Raw genomic sequence first — 15,079 nt, 5'->3', positions numbered from 1 at the left:
GAAGGAAGGAAGGAAGGAAGGAAGGAAGGAAGGAAGGAAGGAAGGAAGAAAGGAAGGAAGACAGACAGGGGAAGTTCTCCCTCCTAACTCACCCCAACCTGAATCCTGTAATCCACCTCTCCTAGATCCCGTAACAGAGCTCAGTATACATCTTCCCATCTTTAACTCCAGGTTTTGTTCTTTAACTCAAACTCATCTGGAGTCTCCACTGCTGTTTGGGGTCAAGCTTAGCAATTCCTTCTGGCGTTGAAAGCCAAATGTCCCAACAATGTAATAACCATTCCTTCCCTTGCTATTGTGTAACTCCTGATGGCTCATGAATTAAGGTCCTGTGCATGTTAGCAAAGAAATCATTTCTTTTCCAGGAATCTGTTTTCCTGCTCTTACCCAAGAGCCATATGGAATTAATAAATTACTGCTGTATAATAAGTTGTGAAGGTTCAATCATTTATAGGCCATATATATGAGGCTGATCTCAACTACTCTGAGACTCCACATATTTTAAATGGGGCCAATAATGGTGATGCTGGCCCCCAATAACCATCCTCCTCTCCTTCTTTAGTAACAGAAATTCTGGTCTGTAGGTGGACACATGGCTTCCCTGAATAGAGATTACATTTCCCAACCTCCCTTACTGCCAGGTGTGGCCATATGACCAAGATCAGGCCAATGAGATGCAAGAAATGTCATGCACAAATTCTGGAAAGTGGCCCTCAAAGGCTGGAATGCAGATGCAAAAGCTAGAGCTCCAGCAGCCATTTCAGGCCTTGAAGTGACCTCAGACTTGGAAGTCATTCCCAAGATAGCCTCATGATGGAACAACAAGATAGAAGGAACCTGAGTCTCTGACCATACAGGCTCTATACCTACCCTGAGCTGATTATCTCTTGACTTCTCACACATGAGAAGTTTCTATCTTATTTATCTTTGTTATGTCTTTGTTATTTTAGTTTTCTGTCACTTATACTCCAAACTACAGAAATGGCTCCCTCATAAGGATAGAGATAAATGTTATATGAGAATATGTATCACGAAAGATATCCAATAGATGTCAATTTTTATATTCCCCCAACTAAGGGTCTAGCACTATTTTTACACATAGCAGACAAACTCAAACATTTGTTGAAATGAACAGGAATCTAGAAGAATGAAGGCCATTTCCGTGCCCTAAAATTTTTTTAATGTTTTTACCAATTTCTTTTTCCAGATAAATATCACTATTTTATCAAGTTTTGTAGACTATCTCATTGGAATTGCCAACATTTGGAGATATGGCATTATCACTATTACTATGTGTAGACTTCCCTGGAAAGAGCCAGAAGTTGATTGTTTGATCAACTGATTGATTTTCATCTTATCCATTCAAGAAACATTTTGCCCCCACGCCCTCAAAAAAACATTTAATAAGAGGCTACTCAGTAACAAGCCTCATCATAAAAATGAGACTTTGGCATTAACAACCAAACACTAGGTAAATAATCCGTAATGCCACCTCCCCCAATATCCACCAAAATACTCAGAAAGATAGAAGAGGTGATACAAATTTATACCATCACTAAAGACTAAGGCTAATGTGCTAATTGGTCCTTATCACCTCCAATTATTGATCCAGGATCAACAGCTGAGCCTATTATTGCTGAAGTCCTTTACATCATACGTGTGCTACATTGGTGGGGTTTAGTCCAGTGGAGAAATCAGCAGAGGTATTCACGCAAGGATCATATTATCATCAGCAGCATTACTACTGTTATTTACTGAACCATTACTCTGTGATGGACACTTTGTCAAGCACCTTCTCTGTACTAATATACCACTGAGTTCTTATAAAAATTCTCTAAGATGGGTATTGCTATCACACCCATTTAATGTGAGAAAACTCACCCTAGCAAGTGAGGCCCCAGGAGGTCAGGTGACCTACCCAAGGACACTGTCAATAAAAGTATCTTCACTGGCTGTGGTAGTGAGTCCTTAGGCAAAGGCAGGATTTGAACCCAGTTCAGTCAGCCCCATTTTCGGAACCACTTCTCTGTGTTCCATCCCACAAGAGCTGAACAGCGTTTTATGTTCTGTACTGGTACGCGTACTCCCATCCACTAATCTGCTCCCTTCTCTTTGCTAAACATTGAGGTTTTTCAACCAATGAACATTAATCCTTTTTCTTTCTCCTTTTGTGAGAGGCAAATGGCTTCATATCAGGGTGGTGGGCCCTGATATCAAGGACAGCTACTCACCTCCAATTATCCCTGATCCTTTCTCACCACTCTTCAGCTGTGGTTTTCAGCACCAGGGCCAGTGCCAACTAGGTCTCCGCCTCTGCCCTACACTCCCAGGGTTTGGGGTCAGGGTATTACTTAAAGATGCATGTGGCATCACACATCAGATTCTCGTTGGCTCTTCACTGGGTTCTGTAAGCTGATCTCCGTCAGGCATTTAGGCCTACCACGGGGGTGGACTTCCACTTTTGTCAATTTAGGACACCCTTCATGAGCAGTCTGGGTAAATCTCATGTACACTAACTCTAATACCCATCTGTAAGTTCTGGAAGTTGTACACCAGGCTCTAACCTGCTGCCCAAGCTCAGGACACACAGGAGACCGAGAATGCACAACCCCAGTCACAGGGCTCCCACATCACTTTAGTCCAGTCTGCACGGTTTTGTCATCTTCCAGGACTTCCTTGCACAGCTCTGACAGCTTCTGATCCTGGGATCTAGACACACACCCTTCCCACTGAGCTGCAGACCTGTCCTGAACCTCAGAACACTGGATGGGGCCCCGACTTTCCTGCTTCAGGAACCAGAGATTTCAAACCAAAAGAGCAGCAGTAGCAGGCATGGTGCACTGCCTGAGGAGGTGTCAGGGAAGATGAAGGGTTGAGACACTGGCCGCGGCCAAGAGTCTCTCTCGGTCTTTTGCACACAGAAGCAAAAGGAACTAATGTTGGACTGTCTCCAACATTAGTGAAAATAAAAGTGTCAGCAGGAAGCCTGGGGCACCCAGCTTCAGGGGCAGGGGCAGAGGCCCTGCAGACAGTGAGCTGGAGGGGATGCCCCAGCCACCAGTCTCCACACCATTATCTTCCTAGGTTACTACTTTCTCACTGACCCTCCTCCAGCTGCTTCTCTGACTCTTCTATGTGCTCCATCCCTCGCACTGGTGCTCCCCAGCACTCCAGCCAGGATCCCGTGCCCACTATGCAGAAACTTCCTGGGTGACCCACCTCTCTCCTATCACTTTGGGCCAGCTATACAAGGATGACCCCAAGTCTCTCTCTCTTAGCCAGCAAGGTATTGGAGCCACCTGTGAAGGCTCCACAGCATACAGATGACCAGTCTCTCTCCCCCAAACACCACTGAGGATCCTGATGCTCCAAAGACTGAGGACCACTGCTCTGGCCCAGATCTTTCTCTGAGCTCCAGGCAAGCAGGCCAGCTGCCAAAACGCTGTCCCACAGGCCTCCCAAACTCAGCTTGGCTGTTGCCAACACTGAATTCACCACTTCCTCCTCCTCAACCCAATACCCCTGTCTTGTTCCTTATCTCTGCAACTGGCCCAGCCCTTCATATCACTAAAGTGAGAAACCCTGATACTGCCCTCCCATCCACTAAATATGCAAGAAAGGAGGCCTCTTCCTCAGCTTCTCCCAAACCTGCCTCCTCCTCTCCATCCCCATGGCCAAGCTCAGGGGCAAGAGCCCTGCACTCATCTCCCCCACACCATCCTCTGCACCAGGGTCACAACCGGCAGTGTTTTCCTCCTCCCGTAACTCTGGAACGGTACTCCTCTGGCCACAGGACACCATCTGAACTCCCAAGCACTGCCTTCGAGTCCCTCTGAGAACTGACCCTGAACCACACCTCTGACCTCATCTCCTGCCAGCATCTCCTCCCTGTGTTCATGAGCTTCACCCTCTAGCAATGCCAGGCAGCTCACCACTCCTGACACACAGCATGTTCTTTCCTGCTTCTGTTACTCTGCAGTCTGTGTCCTCTGCCCGTGTCCCTCTTTGCCTGGGAAACTGAAAATCCATCTTTAAGATCCTGTGAGTCTGGTTCCATCCCACAAGCTCCCATTTCTACTGCTTGCCATCCCTGACCCAGCATCACCACTCTCATCTATTTACTCCTGTGTGTCAGGTCCGTGGGCTCCTGAGGGCAAAGCCTGCGGTGCCAAACCCAGGTGCGAGCTCAAGAAATGTGGAATGAAAACCACTAATGAGATCAAAAAGCAAAGAAAGCAACCAATCTTGAAGGCAATAAAAATAAACCCAACTGCTATCTTGGAAACCGTGGCAGGTATTGTTTCAGTAATAGACGCTTTCGGTGATAGATGGGAATTATGTAAAACAAGAGTCAGCAAGAGACTGTCGGGGATGCCTGTGCAGGTCAAGAAAACAGCACCGGGACCACCAACCACCAGGGTGTGAACACTACAGAGTTTCCCTCGCAACTCAGACCTCCAGCCACACTGGCTCTCTGTTAACGTCTGGAATTCGCCATGCCCTTGTCCCAACTGGAACCATGACCATGCAGCTGTCACCTGTTCACCTGGTCAACTCCAACTCATCTTTTCTGTGGAAAGTGGCTCTGGCCTTCCCAGCAAGTAGAGCTGCCCTGTTTACAGTCGGCAGTCACCTTCTACTCCTCCTCTGTAGCCATCTTCAGTGCTTCAGTTAATGTTTTCTATGCTTGTTATTGTTTTTGTACTTACTTTTATACTTCTTTAACTTTGCTGCTAGATTATGAGTTAAAAGACAGCAAGGACCAGATTCATCTTTTTTTCTGTACTGTGGCCCCACACTCAGCAGGCCCTGAACAGAAATGGATGGATTATGGATGGATGGATGGATGGATGGATGGATGGACAGACAGACAGATGGACTGACAGGCAGACAGGTCTAAAAGACAGGCAAGAACAAGGAATAAGGCTGCCTTTCATTGCTGGTACAATAGTTCCACTTCATCCAGCTCTCTTTACTCTGACTCGATCCTCACAAAGCAATCTCAGATTTTAAAACTGGGGCTTTTTGAGGTGCCTGGGAGACTCAGTTGGTTGAGCACCCGGTTGCGACTCAAGTCATGATCTCACAGTTCATGAGTTCAAGCCCTGCGTCAGGCTCTCTGCTGTCAATGCAAAGCCCGCTTCGTATCCTCTGTCCCTCCCTCTCTCTGCCCCTCCCCTGCTTGCTCGCTCGCTCTCTCTCTCAAAAATAAACATTTAATATAAATAAAATAAGAAAGGATAAAAATAAAACTGGGGCTTTCCTACTGAAGAAAGGACACATACACACCAGGGATATTCCTTTTTATTTGGAAAGCAGGTGTCAGAACAAACTGACACACTTGCATTCTGGCTTCATATCCGGTGATTTTTCTATAATTCCAGGCTGCTGTCTCTGTTCCAAAAGGATATTGGCTATATTTATAAAACTAGGTTCCAAGAATCTCTCAGCCTTTAAGAAGCCCCCTAAGATCATGATGAAGCTCCCTAAGATCAATATGCATATTGCCACCAGACCCCAGAGCTGCACACAAAGTAAGTCAGGACTTAGTTCCTCCGACTCAACAAAGGACCTCAATGCAGAGGTTTTCATCAGAGGTAAATGCTTCTTCATGAACATGGTCTATGTGCAACGTTTTATGTCCTGCAGGAAGTTGTTATGAAATGCAATGTACAAATGGATGTGCTAAAGTCCATAGGATTTGCTGGGTGGAGAATCAGGACACAGAGTATGAAACCCTGGCAAAGTCCCACCCTCAGCAGTGGGAAGAGTGGACTCCGTGCCCTTAACTTTCAGGACAGACTGACACCACATCTGATGAGTGCAAAGTTCACAACAGTGCTCATTGCAAAAGAGCCCTGTAGCATGTAAACCCAGAGAGAAAGTAGAGAAATAAGCTAACTAGAGCAACCTGGCAGGTTTGAAAACAGCAAGAGAATGCTGTCTATCAATCATCAAAATCTTATCTAAAAGATTCTAATCTTCTAATCTTATCAAAAAGCTTCCCAACAAGAACAAATTCTAATCTTAGTTGTCAACCCATCAGCACATGCATTAGTAATTACTGTACTTTACAAGGAAGATCAGGGTTTCCTAGTCCCTAGAATGAAAACAGACCTTAAAACCCTCACTGCAAATTGCACTCCTTAAGTTCCATTATCAGGAAACTAAAATAACTAAAACTAAGAGAAACTATCACAAGTACCTTTTTCAATGAACACGTTTCCTTATCTCACCTATGACTCTTCCAATGTCAGAAACCACACCTTGAGGCAGCACAGGGTGCAAGAAAAGACAACGGAGGAGCCCTCAGTTTCTCCCACAGCTACATCTTGGGCAACTTGCTTGGCCTCTCTGAGCTTCCATTTTCTCCCATGCATCTCAAAGATTGCCTTGTAAGAACCAAGACGACCCTGAAAAAACAGGTGTCAAAAGAGACTTTGTAAAGTGTTGAGATATTTCACAATGAAGGGACCTCAGATCCAACGTTCTCATTTCATAGATTCAAATCAGTTACTGGACACTCACCGTTTACTTCATTTATTCATTCGACAAACACTTATGGGGTACCTGCAATGTGCCAGATGCTATGACAGGCCCTAAAGACCCAATGGTGAGCAAAACAGCCCTAGTCCAGGATCTGACAGCACTACGGGAGACAGACATCACCAACCACTGCACGACAAAGCATCTTGTTACACCCAGCAGGCCATGCTTGAGATCTGGTCTTTTTTCTAAGGGAGGTCAGAAGCCACTGAAGGGTTTTAAGCAGAGAACCACACACAACTCATTCTGGCTGCCTTGTACTAGCCCTGGGCTAGGCCCAGGATATGGCAAGAACAAATGCAGGCTCTTACTCTACAAAATCGGCCGGCAGGGAGGGGGGCGGGGGTGGTGTTCACCAGGAAGTCCTCATTAGTCACAGAGTGTTATGACACACTACAAGAGGGTGTTGTGGGAGCCTGTGGGGGGAACAGTCCAGAAATGCTAGTGGGCCGAAAGTGTTGGAGATGTGGTGCCCAGAGGAAAAACAAATCAAAACACAGCTACAGAAAGGACACGCAATAAAAAATACCTCAAAATGGTCAAAGTCACCGATTCCACGTAACAAACTTCAGTGCCACAAAAAGAGACACAGCATATTCTCCTGAATTTATTAACTTGTTTTCCATAAATATTTAATCACTGAGAAATGTATCAAAAGCACAGATTTCTCTTGACCTAATTATCAAGCTTATACAAGAGTGGGTGAGAATTATTATAGCCAATAAACATGAATTTAATTATACTCATCAGTCTTTCTTTCATCTTTACGAAGAGAAGATGATTTTCAAAGACATCTTTGACTGTTGAGGCCAAATATTTAAATTTCTTGATTAGTCAAGTAATTGTCTTCACCTTAAAATAAAACCTTGTAATAAAAATATTTAAATCTTCATCTCATTTTTAAAAAAAATTTTTTTTAATGTTTGTTTATTGTCGAAGGAGAGAGAGACAGAGCGTGAGTGAGATAGGGGCAGAGAGTGGGGGAGACACAGAATCCAAAGCAGGTTCCAGGCTCTAAGCTGTCAGTACAGAGTCCGACGCCGGGCTTGAACTCACGAGCCATGAGATCATGACCTAAGCCAAAGGCTGACGCTTAACCCACTGGGCCACCCAGGAGCCCCTAAAAATATTTAAACCTTAAAGAGGAAAAATATAATGTTGCATCCGTTCATATTAAAGACCCTCCATTTAACGTGGAGTCACAGAACAAGGAGACAGAAACAACTTGGGAAACGAGCCTTCATTTCCTGAACCAGCCTCAGACAAGGCCCCCCCTCACAGTGACTCCATCCTCTCCCTTACCAACAGCCAACTGCTTTTGTGGGTGTGCACACTTGCATCCAGTCCCAACACAAGCTGAGTTCCTCCTGCCACCCTGGATGACCCTACTAGCCCCTGCCACCGAGGACATCTGAGTTTTAACATATTCCTTGTGCGATAACTCAAGTAACTTCCATAGGCAGTAAATTAACATCCCCTAAAAAAGCATTCTGCAAGCACGCTAACAATGGATGAAGAGAACATTATTCCAGCTCACATCTACTGGGTGCTCATGATGTGTGAACTCTATGCTGAGCCCCATTCCACATGATCACCTTGAAGCCTTTTAGGAACCATATGGAGGTAAGTACCATTGTGAAAAGTACGGGAGATGATTCATTTTCAGAAACATCAAATAAAAGCTGTGCTACTTAACAGCAGGATTACATTACAACCTACTGGACATATGTATGAACCCCGCCCCACCCAGCCCACAGTGGAGTCCCAAACCCTTAGATACTTCATTTCCTGGTTCTTCTTCCCCTCTCTGTTTCGCGAACTTACTTTCACGGGCTTTGCAATGAGCATGCGCCAAAGAACAAAGGAGGGACTGAGAGTCTCCGCATCCCTCAGGAAATGTACATTTGTTCCAATTAGACTACTTTTTGCTTACACGGGCATAGGCGATGTCTGGGTAAGGCTGTAACCTCTGTAGTATTCAGCCAATGAGGAATGGAGGAACTTGCATACTAGGAGATAAATTTCTGCTGTAACTGCCCCAAGTGTGCCGGTCTGTCAGACACCCGCTCCGACAAGAACGTTCATTGAAACCTTGCTTCACTGCATCCCTCCTTTGATTGGGTCAAGTGGGCTTATTTCCCACATCATCACACTTCCTGTATCAATGAGGAAACAGAGGAGTGGTCACTTGACCAAAGCCACCAGGGTTTTGAGTGGTGGAGTTAGGACCCATACCCACATTGGCCTGACTCTAGAGTCTGCACTTTAAGCTCTGATGTCAGGAGATAAATCTCCTACAGAGAACATAATGGAGTCAAAAGCTCTGCAGAAAAACTGTGGGACAATTTGTCATTCTGGGTCTTCATTGCCTCTGCTCTCCTCCATAAGTGCATGTGAAACAAGCCTGGCTTATGCCTCCCCTTGGGGAAAAGATGTGGAATTGATCAGTGCAGGTGATCCAATGAAGAAAAGGTGCTCACGACGGTGCTGGGCTGGAAACTACCTTTGAGAAGGGCTTGTGTAAAAAAAAAAAAAAAAAAAAAGGGAGAGGAAACACTTGTGGACAAACCCATAACCTGGGGTTAATGGGGCCCATGAGGAGTATCCCTAGAACTCCTCGAGTTCTTTGTGACTTCAGAGCTGGTTTCTCAGACACCATGGCCGTCATCTTTACCACTCCACTGGCACCATTACGACTATACTAGAAACCAGAGAAAACAACTGAAGAGGTGCTCCTCAGTGCTCCAAAAGAACCACGAATAACATGTGAGCAGTCTGTAGGAACAGCTTTCTATCAGGCACCAGGCTAAACGTGCCACTGCATTATTTCACTGAATCTTCAACAAGAGTCCTAAGTTAGATAACACTGCTATCCCCATTTAACAAATCAGTAAACAAGACACAAACAGGAAGACATTTGCCCAAGGCCTTATGTGTGGAAGAGCCAGAATTTGAACCCAGGTCTGCCTGGCTCCAGAGCATGAATCTGCTTGGCCCCTTGACTTGAGGTCTTCTGTCACAGTCAGTTGCCTTCTGATCACCTTCTGTTTGCATGTGGCTCCTCCCCCAACCATGAGCTCCTCAAAGGCAGGGACAGGACTCCTTCATCTCCACACATTCCCAGCATTCAGCAAAGGGTTTAGCCCAAAGCAGGAACCCAGCAAGGCTGGTGAGTGAATCCCCGCATAAAGGAAGTAAGGTCACCTCTCTTTTTAAGAAAATGGCCCTAAAAATGCCCCCAGGATGCCCCTCACAGACGCCAACCTGACCAACTGTCCACTTCCTCTGGTCAAAATCTATGCACCACTACTCTGCTCCCTTGAGCCTGCTCCTCCACAACCTCACCACAAGAGAAAGATGAGCAGCCATGCTCTGAGGAAAGTCAAGGTGGGCTTAACAAATATGAGCAGTTCATGTTTAGAGCTGTCCTTTTTTCTGCTTCCCTATCTTGTCCTGGAGCATCCGGAGCAAATAGTTCTTTCCTGTCCCATCTCTAAGACTCTTTGGACAAGTACCACCAGCCACACCCAAAGCCTACAGCTAGTATATGGCACAACACATGCCTGTCAGAGTCAGCACTCAAGTAGTTGGAAAGTGAAGGAACAGAGCCCAGAAACCGGGATTCACCAGAGAAATAATGACTTATCAATAAGAGCTTGCCAACATTCAGTTGGTCCAGAGGTACGTCCCAATGCCCACCAAGAGCCTACCCTGAAGACTCAGCAGCAAAGACAGCAGGAGGGTTTTCCTGTGCAGGGAGGAGCCACAGACATAAACCGATGCACGCTATAACACAGTGCGTGTTCTGATCAAGGCAGACACGCAATGAAAGTCAAGGGAGTACAAACAGGAGCGGTCACTTGTGCCTAGAACAGAGTAGGTTTCACAAAGGTAGGGATATTTGACCTGGGAAGCCATTCCCAAATCACCCAGGGAGAAGTCACTATTTCCTGACTCCATGACCCCTCTACTGCTCACCACCCCAACGTTGGGCCCACCACAACTGTTGGGTAATCAGTGACTTAGGTGTCTGTCTCCCTGCACAGTATGTGAGCATCCCAAGGGCAAGGACTTTGGGCACTGTCCACAGCTCAGTCTCAACTGCCCAGGAAATATCTGCCGACAAAAAACAAAAGAGGCTACTTCAGGTTATTAATAACATGGCAGCTACCCCTTCTTGAGCATCTACTAAGACCTGCTATCGTTGCAAGTACTTTGTATGCATGATCTCATTTCCTCCGCACAAAACCTCAAAAGGCAGATTTTATTATCATCATCCATTTACAGATAGGAAGACTGAAATGCAGAAAGATTAGGTAAATTGTCCCAAGTCACAGAGCCAGTGAGTGACAGCTCAACTTTGAATCAAGGGCTGAATGGAAAGTCAGTTTTCATTCACTAACAAACAGATCCCTTTTCCTTTCTCTTTCTGCCGTCCACCTTGCATCCAGATATACGGCTGCCTGTAGTCTATTGTTCAATGGGACCAAAGCCATTTGTTTCCTAGAAAAGAACAAGGAATGTCTCTTGTTATTCTTCTAAACAATGACTGCTAACCATTACTGAGTAAACATCATGGGGAGGGCGGGGAGACATGGATAAAATTGTGCTTACAACATCAGTTGAAAACATTTATTAAGAAGGAACTGTGTGTACCAACTGGAACACAGTCCAATGTTGGAACAATTTCCAAAACAGATCAAGTGAATAAATGAAGGAGAAAGAGGATGTACAGACACCATTCTTTCTGTAAGAGAAAGGATATATAATAAACAAGAAAAATGGTAATGGTGGTTGCCCCTAGGGAGAAGGACTGGCAGCTGGAGGCAAGAAAGACCCTTTATAATTTGTTCCCCTTTGAATGACTTGCCTTTTTTTTAAAGTTTATTCATTTATTTTGAGAGCAAGAGAGATGGGGGGGGCGGTTGAGAGTGAGTGAGAAAGTGAGGGGGAGAGGGAGAGGGAGAGGGAGAGAAAGAGACAGAGAGAGAGAGTGTCACAAGCAGACTCCACACTGTCAGTGCAAAGCCTGATGTGGGTCTTGAGCTCACGAATTCCGTGAGATCATGACCTGAGCTGAAACCAAGAGTTGAACGCTTTTTTTTTTTTTAATGTTTATTTATTTTTGAGACAGAGAGAGACAGAGCATGAACGGGGGAGGGTCAGAGAGAGGAGGAGACACAGAATCCGCAGCAGGCTCCAGGCTCTGAGCTGTCAGCACAGAGCCCGACGCGGGGCTCAAACTTACAGACCATGAGATCATGACCTGAGCTGAAGTCGGACACATAACCGACAGAGCCACCCAGGCGCCCCCCAAGAGTTGAACACTTAACAGACTGAATCACCCAGGCGCCCCATGAACTACCTGCCTTTAAAAAGAGAAGCCATGTGTGATATTTTTTTTTTTTACTTCTTAAAAAAATAAGATTAAAAACACCATTCAAAAAAACCACTTTTTGCCAGGCTTCTTCCAAATGCTCGGGTACATATAACTGCAACTGCGAAGAAGCATGTACGCTTATGAACAAAAGCTGGGTGGACTTCATTTATGGTAAAACAGAACTGTGAAACAGCTTTGGTCTTTCACGCTGAGGTTCGCCAATTTCACTAATGTTGCAATAGGTTTTTGCAAATAAATCAATAGCATTTTGAAGACAGAGATACAGCATACATATAAGCAGCAGGGACAACGTGCCACACCTTCTTCTTAAATCCCTTCATCTGTTCCTTCAACAAGTATTTAATAAGCACCTACTACGCACTAGGCAAAGTGTTAGGCAGATTTTTTTTTTTTTTTAAACAGCAGGTCATTCGTTTCTTCCCCCCTGCCTTTCAGGAAAATATGACAGCATGCTGATGAGAATGCCAGAGCAAGAACAACGCTTGATGTTCTCAGTCTCACGCCATCCTCACTCAGCCTAGAAAATGGAGGTCTGGCAAAGAGATTTGTTCAAGGTTATACAAGAAGTGAAGGCTTCAGAATTACCAGTCCTGCTCTCTTTACATGCCTCATGCTATTCTGTTGTGTTGAAAGATGAGTAGGCAGGGAGGGAAGACATGAACCCTAACACTGAATGCCTAATACATCAGGTGCTTTCACATACCTTGTCTCATTTATTCTTCATAACAACCTCTCAATGTGGACATGATTATCCTTGTTTCACAAATAAGGCAAACAAAGCTCTGAGAAGTTGAGAAACTGGTGCATAAGACTTCCAACCTGACCCACCTGACTTCCAAGCCAGAGCTTTCACCCTCCATACTGAAGAGGAAAATCAATTTAAAAAGGTAGACTGGGGCCATATCGCAAAGAGCTTCGGGTTCAATATTTTCTGTTGATGAAGTTTCTCTCAACCCTGGGTATTGTCACTCCAATAATAACAAGCAAAGAGACGATCCCCTCCTTATGCAACGCATGTTCTAACTTTTGTGTACTACCAAGTTTAGGCTTTCCTTTTAACCCACAGAGCATGATGGTTATCCAGAGGGCAGCAATCTCTGAGAACCATTTACACAGTTTCTGCCAGGCCAGAAAGGGAAAACTCACACATGCAAACTGCTAGACCCTCTGGGTGCCTGCCACACAAGCCCAGGCCCCAGTAAGGACCCATCCCTGAGACGCCATTCCCATGATGCCACTGGGCCACCACCACCCAGCTGAGAGGTAGCGAAATAGGCCAGCGCCACAGTGGTTGGCCTCCAAAAGTTCCATTCCTCCTAAAGTAAAGAAAAATGCAGGCCAGTGCAGGAGAAGCCTCTTTCTCCTGCAATACAGGTAGGAGAAATGACAGTGTGTTCAAACTGTTAGTGAGTAGAGGTACTGTGCACCAAAAAGTCACACACATGGGTTCCCTGCTATCTTCTGGATAGGAGGGAGCCCTCTCATCTTGATTTCTTCTCTCTGCCCCTGTAGGAAGCTAATGAAATTCTCACATTCCTTTCTTTTTAGTGTCTTCCTTCTGGAACGTGGTAAAATCAGAGTTCCTACTTGGATGGGGAGGAAGAATTCCATAAGGCTCAAGCCTAAGCCTCATGATCCAGCTCAGAGTCCTCACTGGGGTTGGGGTCTAAAGGTCAGCAAACAATTAAATGTTCCTCGGTTTCCACCTGCCATCGCTCCCTGCCACAGCTCCCTCAGTGGCCTTGATCCAAGACAGGACTGAGTCTTTGGGGCACTCTCTGCCATAAACCTCATCCCAAACTCAAACAAGAAAATGGTCTATTAGAAATACCCTTCTCTTTAAACCCCCAGTCCGTGAATCCGACCTCCCTATCGGCAAAGAGGAAGGAGACTCATAACTTTAGCCCATAATTTGCTCAATAAGCATTTTTCCATCCTAGCCTCACAAGTCCCCTGGGAGGCACACAAGGCAGGTTGCGCGCTGCTATAGATGCTCGTTTTGCAGAGGAAGACACAAAGCTCAGAGAGGTGAAAGACTCTCCGGGGGTTACACAGAGGCAAACGCTTCTGAACCCTCATTCCTGTTCTCCCCCTTCACCAGGCTGCCATGTCAGTCTTTTGGAGACTGCCATTGGGAAGATCTGCAGCAGCATCTGGTACCAGGACCCTTCAAGCTTCACACTAACTACTCTTCCAGCAAGCAACATTTCTCAAACACATTTCTGATCATCGAATGAATGCCAACCGCCGACCCCAATCGAGGCAGGTCCCCCTGCAACAGCACAGGGAAAGCCCCTGAGATCGTGAAAAACGACGCGCCCCACTTACCGCACAGCGTGTCATAGCCTAATAAACGGGGCGAGCTATAAGATCCAAGTCAGCCTCAAGAGAAGCACAGGCAGGCCCGGCCAACCCCTCTGGCCCAGCGGCAACCCTCGAAGCCTCCAGAATATTCAGAAAGCCCAAAGCTCGCGCGCCCACCCAAACCCCACTACAACGGAGAGAGCTGCATTCCCTGCTCCGGAGACCACTCACCCTCCGCCAGCTCGTCACCTGAGGCACCGCTTCCGGACCTGCAACCGCTCGGTGCCCCGCCCCCCGCCCCTGCAGGTCTCCCTGGCCCCGCCCTTTGCACCTGTGGTTTTTTTCAGGCCCGGGCTCTCCAGCAGCTCAGACCTCACCTCGCAGCCCCCTCCCACTGCCTAATCTGTGGTCCCACCTTGCCCCGCCCCCACACCTGCAGCCCCCTCTTCCCCGCCCAACTGCCTCCACCAGCCCCGCAACACCTGCGGCCTGTCCCCACCTCCATCCCGACACCCACTGCCCTTCACACCAACCCCTCGCGGGACGAGCGCGCCTAAGGCCCCCGGCCCGGCCCCCGGCGCCCCTGAACCCTCCCAACACCACCCCTGCCCCCCGGCCCCGCCTCCCTCCCCGAGGCCCCTCCCCGGCCCAGCGGCCCCTCTGGGTCCCGCCCCCCGCACCTGCAGCTCCCTGCGGCCCGGCCCTCAGGGCCCCGCCCGGCCCCGCCCCGCCCCGCCCCGCGGGCCGCTCCTCTCACCGCCCGCTCTCGCCGCCGCCGCTGCAGTCCCGGCCGGTCACCTTGACGCGGGCCGCAGTGGCTGCCGCCGC

At 47.1% G+C, this 15,079-nt stretch overlaps 1 protein-coding gene across 11 annotated transcripts in view; it reads right to left on the bottom strand.

The window, feature by feature from the left end:
- RALGPS1 (Ral GEF with PH domain and SH3 binding motif 1) overlaps nucleotides 1-15,079 on the bottom strand; it is a 275,161-nt gene extending 260,082 nt beyond the window's left edge. For 10 of the 11 annotated variants that reach the window (XM_040482350.1, XM_040482351.1, XM_040482355.1 and 7 more), the window contains exon 1: nucleotides 15,009-15,079. The gene's annotated coding sequence lies outside the window, so the exon portion shown is untranslated. The remainder of the gene's footprint in view (nucleotides 1-15,008) is intronic. The other variant, XM_040482346.1, reaches the window with a different exon arrangement.

This window comes from Herpailurus yagouaroundi, unplaced genomic scaffold (assembly GCF_014898765.1).
Source record: "Herpailurus yagouaroundi ecotype Mexico unplaced genomic scaffold, PumYag 160, whole genome shotgun sequence".
NCBI classification, from domain to species: Eukaryota; Metazoa; Chordata; class Mammalia; order Carnivora; family Felidae; genus Herpailurus; species Herpailurus yagouaroundi.
This window is presented reverse-complemented; position numbering and strand designations above follow the sequence as displayed.